Source organism: Colletes latitarsis, unplaced genomic scaffold (assembly GCF_051014445.1).
Source record: "Colletes latitarsis isolate SP2378_abdomen unplaced genomic scaffold, iyColLati1 scaffold0046, whole genome shotgun sequence".
Taxonomy (NCBI): domain Eukaryota; kingdom Metazoa; phylum Arthropoda; class Insecta; order Hymenoptera; family Colletidae; genus Colletes; species Colletes latitarsis.
Genome location: NW_027488396.1, coordinates 143140 through 152500, shown reverse-complemented (window position 1 = coordinate 152500; position 9361 = coordinate 143140).

Genomic DNA, 9361 nt, shown 5'->3' with positions numbered 1-9361 from the left:
CGACAGAGAAACCACCAACTCTCTCGTTTATATTTGCTTTTTCTCGACAGAGTCACCACCAAACTCTCTCGTTTCGTATTTTACTTCACAACAGAACATTATTGTATAATGGTATCCCACAACGACAAAGTACGTAGAGCTGCGCTCATGCTGAACATCTCGGGCACTTATTCACGCTGGGCATCGATCGTGGAAGCACGTATTGCCAGGCCCGAAGACTAAGCATTCATGCTGGACAAAAACGAGAAAGCGCGTATGTGCTGGTCGAGAAAGCACGTATTCGGCGCCGTACTGTTATGTCGAGGTCAGACACCTGTATTTCATTCTTTGCTCACTTTCCAGAGTACGAACCGTAGTTCCATACAATTTTTGCCTTTTAAGCTACGCTCCGTAGAGTGTAGTGCCAGTTTATGGTTTTCACAAAATTTTCAATCGCTCGGACTGAAGAGTTGATGCTCGGATAGTACGAGTATACATATTTTAAACGTATACAAGTCACCAACGTCACTCGAGACGCTTATACCACTTCAAGAGCCATTCGGTCAAAGACACCGACTCGTGGCAATGCAGTGTGGAGAAAGTCTGGAACGAGCACGATACAGAACAGTCAGGATGAAATCCCGAGGAGCGACGACTGCTTCTCAACCGAGGTCGAAGAATAGCCGTACGCTCGACGCTGCCCCGACCGACTCGACCGGACCGTCGCTTCTCTTATAGGTACCGAGGCGCCCGCCGGAACGCCGGCGACGCACGGGCTTACGCACGGCCGCTTATGGGGGGAACCGCGCGACCCAACCGCCCGCCCGAACGGCCTGTTATAACTTAGAGCGAAAACCAACACCTGTAATTTCCTTAATAATTGAGCTAGGGCAAAAAAAAAAAACGCTATCTTGTAGGAAAAAAGCAGGGGAACACGATGCCGTCGTTAAAAATATAGATTGCCGTGCTCGTTTTCGAGAAAAAAATGAAAAAATGGTCAAAATCGTCGCAGAACAAAAACTCGACACGCTATCTTGTAGGCAAAAATTAGACGAATTCAAAACCGTAGTTAAAAATATCGGTCGTCGCGCTAGTTTTCGAGAAAAAAACAAAAACGTTCAAAAAATTCGAGATAAAAAAAAAAAAACCAGCCTACCAGATAGAAAAAATTACACTGAACAAATATCATATAGGTCAAAATATGTGTTAGCGTACTAGTTTTCGAGATATAGACGAAAAACCGTCGCCGCCGATCGGTACGTCGGTCGATGCGAAAGCACCGCGCGACCGAGCGCCCGCCTAAAAGACCAGTTCGAACATACCGAAAAATCAAGAAACCGTAACTTCCTTAATAATTGAGCTAGGACAAAAAATCGACACGCTATCTTGCAGGAAAAAATCCGGGGAACACGATGGCGTCGTCAAAAGTGCAGGTCGTCGAGCTCGTTTTCGAGAAAAAAAAAAAAAAATTCTCAAAATTCGACAAAAAAATAAAACGATCAGTGGACCGTGTAGAGAATATAAAACTGCATAAGAATCGTATAGACGAAAATTGGCGTTCACGTGCTCGTTTTTGTGGAAAAAATTAAAAAAGCTCTCAAACTTCGAGATAAAAAAAAAAAAAACCATCTACCAGGTAGCCAACGGTAAACGGTACAAGTATCGTACGGGCGAAAATGAGCGTTACCGTGCTCGTTTTCGAGTTATTGACGAAAAACAGCCTGGAGCGATCGCTCCGGCGGTCGACGCGCGAAAGTTTCTAAGTCCGCTCTGCTCCGAAACACCGCTCCGGCGTCAAAAATCGTCGTAGGACAAAAAATAGACACGCTATCTTGCAGGAAAAAATCCGGGGAACACGATGGCGTCGTCAAAAGTGCAGGTCGTCGAGCTAGTTTTCGAGAAAAAAAAAAAAAAATTCTCAAAACTCGACAAAAAAATAAAACGATCAGTGGACCGTGTAGAGAATCTAAAACTGCATAAGAATCGTATAGACCAAAATTGGCGTTCACGTGCTCGTTTTTGAGAAAAAAGTTAAAAAAGCTCTCAAAATTCGAGATAAAAAAAAAACAAACCATCTGCCAGGTAGCCAACGGTAAACGGTACAAGTATCGTACGGGCGAAAACGAGCGTTACCGTGCTCGTTTTCGAGTTATTGACGAAAAACAGCCTGGAGCGATCGGTCCGGCGGTCGACGCGCGAAAGTTTCTAAGTCCGCTCTGCTCCGAATCATCGCTCCGGCGTCAAAAATCGTCGTAGGACAAAAAATCGCCACCCTATCTTGCAGGAAAAAATCCGGGGAACACGATGGCGTCGTCAAAAGTGCAGGTCGTCGAGCTCGTTTTCGAAAAAAAAAAAAAAAATTCTCAAAATTCGACAAAAAAATAAAACGAACAGTGGACCGTGTAGAGAATATAAAACTGCATAAGAATCGTATAGACGAAAATTGGCGTTCACGTGCTCGTTTTTGTGGAAAAAATTAAAAAAGCTCTCAAACTTCGAGATAAAAAAAAAAAGAACCATCTACCAGGTAGCCAACGGTAAACGGTACAAGTATCGTACGGGCGAAAATGAGCGTTACCGTGCTCGTTTTCGAGTTATTGACGAAAAACAGCCTGGAGCGATCGCTCCGGCGGTCGACGCGCTAAAGTTTCTAAGTCCGCTCTGCTCCGAACCACCGCTCCGGCGTCAAAAATCGTCGTAGGACAAAAAATAGACACGCTATCTTGCAGGAAAAAATCCGGGGAACACGATGGCGTCGTCAAAAGTGCAGGTCGTCGAGCTCGTTTTCGAGAAAAAAAAAAAAAAATTCTCAAAATTCGACAAAAAAATAAAACGATCAGTGGACCGTGTAGACAATATAAAACTGCATAAGAATCGTATAGACGAAAATTGGCGTTCACGTGCTCGTTTTTGTGGAAAAAATTAAAAAAGCTCTCAAACTTCGAGATAAAAAAAAAAAAAACCGTCTACCAGGTAGCCAACGGTAAACGGTACAAGTATCGTACGGGCGAAAATGAGCGTTACCGTGCTCGTTTTCGAGTTATTGACGAAAAACAGCCTGGAGCGATCGCTCCGGCGGTCGACGCGCGAAAGTTTCTAAGTCCGCTCTGCTCCGAAACACCGCTCCGGCGTCAAAAATCGTCGTAGGACAAAAAATAGACACGCTATCTTGCAGGAAAAAATCCGGGGAACACGATGGCGTCGTCAAAAGTGCAGGTCGTCGAGCTAGTTTTCGAGAAAAAAAAAAAAAAATTCTCAAAACTCGACAAAAAAATAAAACGATCAGTGGACCGTGTAGAGAATCTAAAACTGCATAAGAATCGTATAGACCAAAATTGGCGTTCACGTGCTCGTTTTTGAGAAAAAAGTTAAAAAAGCTCTCAAAATTCGAGATAAAAAAAAAACAAACCATCTGCCAGGTAGCCAACGGTAAACGGTACAAGTATCGTACGGGCGAAAACGAGCGTTACCGTGCTCGTTTTCGAGTTATTGACGAAAAACAGCCTGGAGCGATCGGTCCGGCGGTCGACGCGCGAAAGTTTCTAAGTCCGCTCTGCTCCGAATCATCGCTCCGGCGTCAAAAATCGTCGTAGGACAAAAAATCGCCACCCTATCTTGCAGGAAAAAATCCGGGGAACACGATGGCGTCGTCAAAAGTGCAGGTCGTCGAGCTCGTTTTCGAAAAAAAAAAAAAAAATTCTCAAAATTCGACAAAAAAATAAAACGAACAGTGGACCGTGTAGAGAATATAAAACTGCATAAGAATCGTATAGACGAAAATTGGCGTTCACGTGCTCGTTTTTGTGGAAAAAATTAAAAAAGCTCTCAAACTTCGAGATAAAAAAAAAAAGAACCATCTACCAGGTAGCCAACGGTAAACGGTACAAGTATCGTACGGGCGAAAATGAGCGTTACCGTGCTCGTTTTCGAGTTATTGACGAAAAACAGCCTGGAGCGATCGCTCCGGCGGTCGACGCGCTAAAGTTTCTAAGTCCGCTCTGCTCCGAAACACCGCTCCGGCGTCAAAAATCGTCGTAGGACAAAAAATAGACACGCTATCTTGCAGGAAAAAATCCGGGGAACACGATGGCGTCGTCAAAAGTGCAGGTCGTCGAGCTCGTTTTCGAGAAAAAAAAAAAAAAATTCTCAAAATTCGACAAAAAAATAAAACGATCAGTGGACCGTGTAGACAATATAAAACTGCATAAGAATCGTATAGACGAAAATTGGCGTTCACGTGCTCGTTTTTGTGGAAAAAATTAAAAAAGCTCTCAAACTTCGAGATAAAAAAAAAAAAAACCGTCTACCAGGTAGCCAACGGTAAACGGTACAAGTATCGTACGGGCGAAAATGAGCGTTACCGTGCTCGTTTTCGAGTTATTGACGAAAAACAGCCTGGAGCGATCGCTCCGGCGGTCGACGCGCGAAAGTTTCTAAGTCCGCTCTGCTCCGAAACACCGCTCCGGCGTCAAAAATCGTCGTAGGACAAAAAATAGACACGCTATCTTGCAGGAAAAAATCCGGGGAACACGATGGCGTCGTCAAAAGTGCAGGTCGTCGAGCTAGTTTTCGAGAAAAAAAAAAAAAAATTCTCAAAACTCGACAAAAAAATAAAACGATCAGTGGACCGTGTAGAGAATCTAAAACTGCATAAGAATCGTATAGACCAAAATTGGCGTTCACGTGCTCGTTTTTGTGGAAAAAATTAAAAAAGCTCTCAAACTTCGAGATAAAAAAAAAAAGAACCATCTACCAGGTAGCCAACGGTAAACGGTACAAGTATCGTACGGGCGAAAATGAGCGTTACCGTGCTCGTTTTCGAGTTATTGACGAAAAACAGCCTGGAGCGATCGGTCCGGCGGTCGACGCGCGAAAGTTTCTAAGTCCGCTCTGCTCCGAATCATCGCTCCGGCGTCAAAAATCGTCGTAGGACAAAAAATCGCCACCCTATCTTGCAGGAAAAAATCCGGGGAACACGATGGCGTCGTCAAAAGTGCAGGTCGTCGAGCTCGTTTTCGAGAAAAAAAAAAAAAAATTCTCAAAATTCGACAAAAAAATAAAACGATCAGTGGACCGTGTAGAGAATATAAAACTGCATAAGAATCGTATAGACGAAAATTGGCGTTCACGTGCTCGTTTTTGTTGAAAAAATTAAAAAAGCTCTCAAACTTCGAGATAAAAAAAAAAAAAACCATCTACCAGGTAGCCAACGGTAAACGGTACAAGTATCGTACGGGCGAAAATGAGCGTTACCGTGCTCGTTTTCGAGTTATTGACGAAAAACAGCCTGGAGCGATCGCTCCGGCGGTCGACGCGCGAAAGTTTCTAAGTCCGCTCTGCTCCGAATCATCGCTCCGGCGTCAAAAATCGTCGTAGGACAAAAAATAGACACGCTATCTTGCAGGAAAAAATCCGGGGAACACGATGGCGTCGTCAAAAGTGCAGGTCGTCGAGCTCGTTTTCGAGAAAAAAAAAAAAAAATTCTGAAAATTCGACAAAAAAATAAAACGATCAGTGGACCGTGTAGAGAATATAAAACTGCATAAGAATCGTATAGACGAAAATTGGCGTTCACGTGCTCGTTTTTGTGGAAAAAATTAAAAAAGCTCTCAAACTTCGAGATAAAAAAAAAAAAAACCATCTACCAGGTAGCCAACGGTAAACGGTACAAGTATCGTACGGGCGAAAATGAGCGTTACCGTGCTCGTTTTCGAGTTATTGACGAAAAACAGCCTGGAGCGATCGCTCCGGCGGTCGACGCGCGAAAGTTTCTAAGTCCGCTCTGCTCCGAAACACCGCTCCGGCGTCAAAAATCGTCGTAGGACAAAAAATAGACACGCTATCTTGCAGGAAAAAATCCGGGGAACACGATGGCGTCGTCAAAAGTGCAGGTCGTCGAGCTCGTTTTCGAGAAAAAAAAAAAAAAATTCTCAAAATTCGACAAAAAAATAAAACGATCACTGGACCGTGTAGAGAATATAAAACTGCATAAGAATCGTATAGACGAAAATTGGCGTTCACGTGCTCGTTTTTGAGAAAAAAGTTAAAAAAGCTCTCAAAATTCGAGATAAAAAAAAAACAAACCATCTGCCAGGTAGCCAACGGTAAACGGTACAAGTATCGTACGGGCGAAAACGAGCGTTACCGTGCTCGTTTTCGAGTTATTGACGAAAAACAGCCTGGAGCGATCGGTCCGGCGGTCGACGCGCGAAAGTTTCTAAGTCCGCTCTGCTCCGAATCATCGCTCCGGCGTCAAAAATCGTCGTAGGACAAAAAATCGCCACCCTATCTTGCAGGAAAAAATCCGGGGAACACGATGGCGTCGTCAAAAGTGCAGGTCGTCGAGCTCGTTTTCGAGAAAAAAAAAAAAAAATTCTCAAAATTCGACAAAAAAATAAAACGATCATTGGACCGTGTAGAGAATCTAAAACTGCATAAGAATCGTATAGACCAAAATTGGCCTTAACGTGCTGGTTTTCGAGTTATTGACGATAAGCCGGTATATATATGTCCGAGATAAAAAAAAAGATAGGGACAGTGGGAATCTCCTATACTATCACGGGCGTGTATTCTCCTACTAGTTTGATGGTTGCTGTTGCATAAACCACCGACTGTTTGGCCCGCCGTTTAACCGCGCAGTTTAAAATTGCAACACAATGTTGGTGTCGCTCCGGATCGAAAAAATGGAAAAACGACATACTTTACGCATAGGGGCGGCTGATCTTAACATATTTTGTCAATGTCATCTTCCCAGTGACCCTAGGAAGGAGTTTGCCGTTGCACGTTTTCCTATTAAAAAGTAATTAGTGTACAAAAATTTTCGTGAAGCAAAAAACAAGAATGTGAAAGTACGTTCCATGAGCATTACGGTGAATAAAACAGAAATTAAAAATTCCCGAGGGGTTGAACAGCATCATATTGAATTCGTTTTGCTGACTGGGGTCTGCGCCCCCCAGACCCCCGCTACACTAGCCCAGACCAAACCCACTTTGTAATAGTGGTATCATATTAAATTGAACAGCATCGTACTTAATTCGTTTTGCTGAATGGGGGGCTGCGCCCCCCAAACCCCCGCTACACTAGCCCAGACCTAACCCATTTTGTAATAGCGGTATCAAATTAAATTGAACAGCATCGTACTAAATTCGTTTTGCTGACTGGGGGGCTGCGCCCCCCAGACCCCCGCAACACTAGCCCGGACCTAACCCACTTTGTAATAGCGGTATCATATTAAATTGAACAGCATCGTACTAAATTCGTTTTGCTGAATGGGGGGCTGCGCCCCCCAAACCCCCGCTACACTAGCCCAGACCTAACCCATTTTGTAATAGCGGTATCAAATTAAATTGAACAGCATCATATTGAATTCGTTTTGCTGACTGGGGTCTGCGCCCCCCAGACCCCCGCTACAATAGCCCAGACCTAACCCACTTTGTAATAGTGGTATCATATTAAATTGAACAGCATCGTACTTAATTCGTTTTGCTGAATGGGGGGCTGCGCCCCCCAAACCCCCGCTACACTAGCCCAGACCTAACCCATTTTGTAATAGCGGTATCAAATTAAATTGAACAGCATCGTACTAAATTCGTTTTGCTGACAGGGGTCTGCGCCCCCCAGACCCCCGCTACACTAGCCCAGACCTAACCCCCTTTGTAATAGCGGTATCATATTAAATTGAACAGCATCATATTGAATTCGTTTTGCTGACTGGGGTCTGCGCGCCCCAGACCCCCGCAACACTAGCCCGGACCTAACCCACTTTGTAATAGCGGTATCACATTAAATTGAACAGCATCGTACTAAATTCGTTTTGCTGAATGGGGGGCTGCGCCCCCCAAACCCCCGCTACACTAGCCCAGACCTAACCCATTTTGTAATAGCGGTATCAAACTAAATTGAACAGCATCATATTGAATTCGTTTTGCCGACTGGGGTCTGCGCCCCCCAGACCCCCGCTACAATAGCCCAGACCTAACCCACTTTGTAATAGTGGTATCATATTAAATTGAACAGCATCGTACTTAATTCGTTTTGCTGAATGGGGGGCTGCGCCCCCCAAACCCCCGCTACACTAGCCCAGACCTAACCCATTTTGTAATAGCGGTATCAAATTAAATTGAACAGCATCGTACTAAATTCGTTTTGCTGACAGGGGTCTGCGCCCCCCAGACCCCCGCTACACTAGCCCAGACCTAACCCCCTTTGTAATAGCGGTATCATATTAAATTGAACAGCATCATGTTGAATTCGTTTTGCTGACTGGGGTCTGCGCGCCCCAGACCCCCGCAACACTAGCCCGGACCTAACCCACTTTGTAATAGCGGTATCATATTAAATTGAACAGCATCGTACTAAATTCGTTTTGCTGAATGGGGGGCTGCGCCCCCCAAACCCCCGCTACACTAGCCCAGACCTAACCCATTTTGTAATAGCGGTATCAAATTAAATTGAACAGCATCATATTGAATTCGTTTTGCTGACTGGGGTCTGCGCCCCCCAGACCCCCGCTACACTAGCCCAGACCTAACCCACTTTGTAATAGTGGTATCATATTAAATTGAACAGCATCGTACATAATTCGTTTTGCTGAATGGGGGGCTGCGCCCCCCAAACCCCCGCTACACTAGCCCAGACCTAACCCATTTTGTAATAGCTGTATCAAATTAAATTGAACAGCATCATATTGAATTCGTTTTGCTGACAGGGGTCTGCGCCCCCCAGACCCCCGCTACACTAGCCCAGACCTAACCCACTTTGTAATAGTGGTATCATATTAAATTGAACAGCATCGTACATAATTCGTTTTGCTGAATGGGGGGCTGCGCCCCCCAAACCCCCGCTACACTAGCCCAGACCTAACCCATTTTGTAATAGCGGTATCAAATTAAATTGAACAGCATCGTACTAAATTCGTTTTGCTGACAGGGGTCTGCGCCCCCCAAACCCCCGCTACACTAGCCCAGACCTAACCCATTTTGTAATAGCGGTATCAAATTAAATTGAACAGCATCATATTGAATTCGTTTTGCTGACTGGGGTCTGCGCCCCCCAAACCCCCGCTACACCAGCCCAGACCTAACCCATTTTGTAATAGCGGTATCAAATTAAATTGAGCAGCATCATATTGAATTCGTTTTGCTGACAGGGGTCTGCGCCCCCCAGTCCCCCGCTACACTAGCCCAGACCTAACCCCCTTTGTAATAGCGGTATCATATTAAATTGAACAGCATCATATTGAATTCGTTTTGCTGACTGGGGTCTGCGCGCCCCAAACCCCCGCAACACTGGCCCAGACCTAGCCCATTTTGTAATGACTGTATTGGAACTGCGTTAGGGCTAGTTTAGAATTGGTTAGGTGAAGTAATGCGGAGAGCAGTTT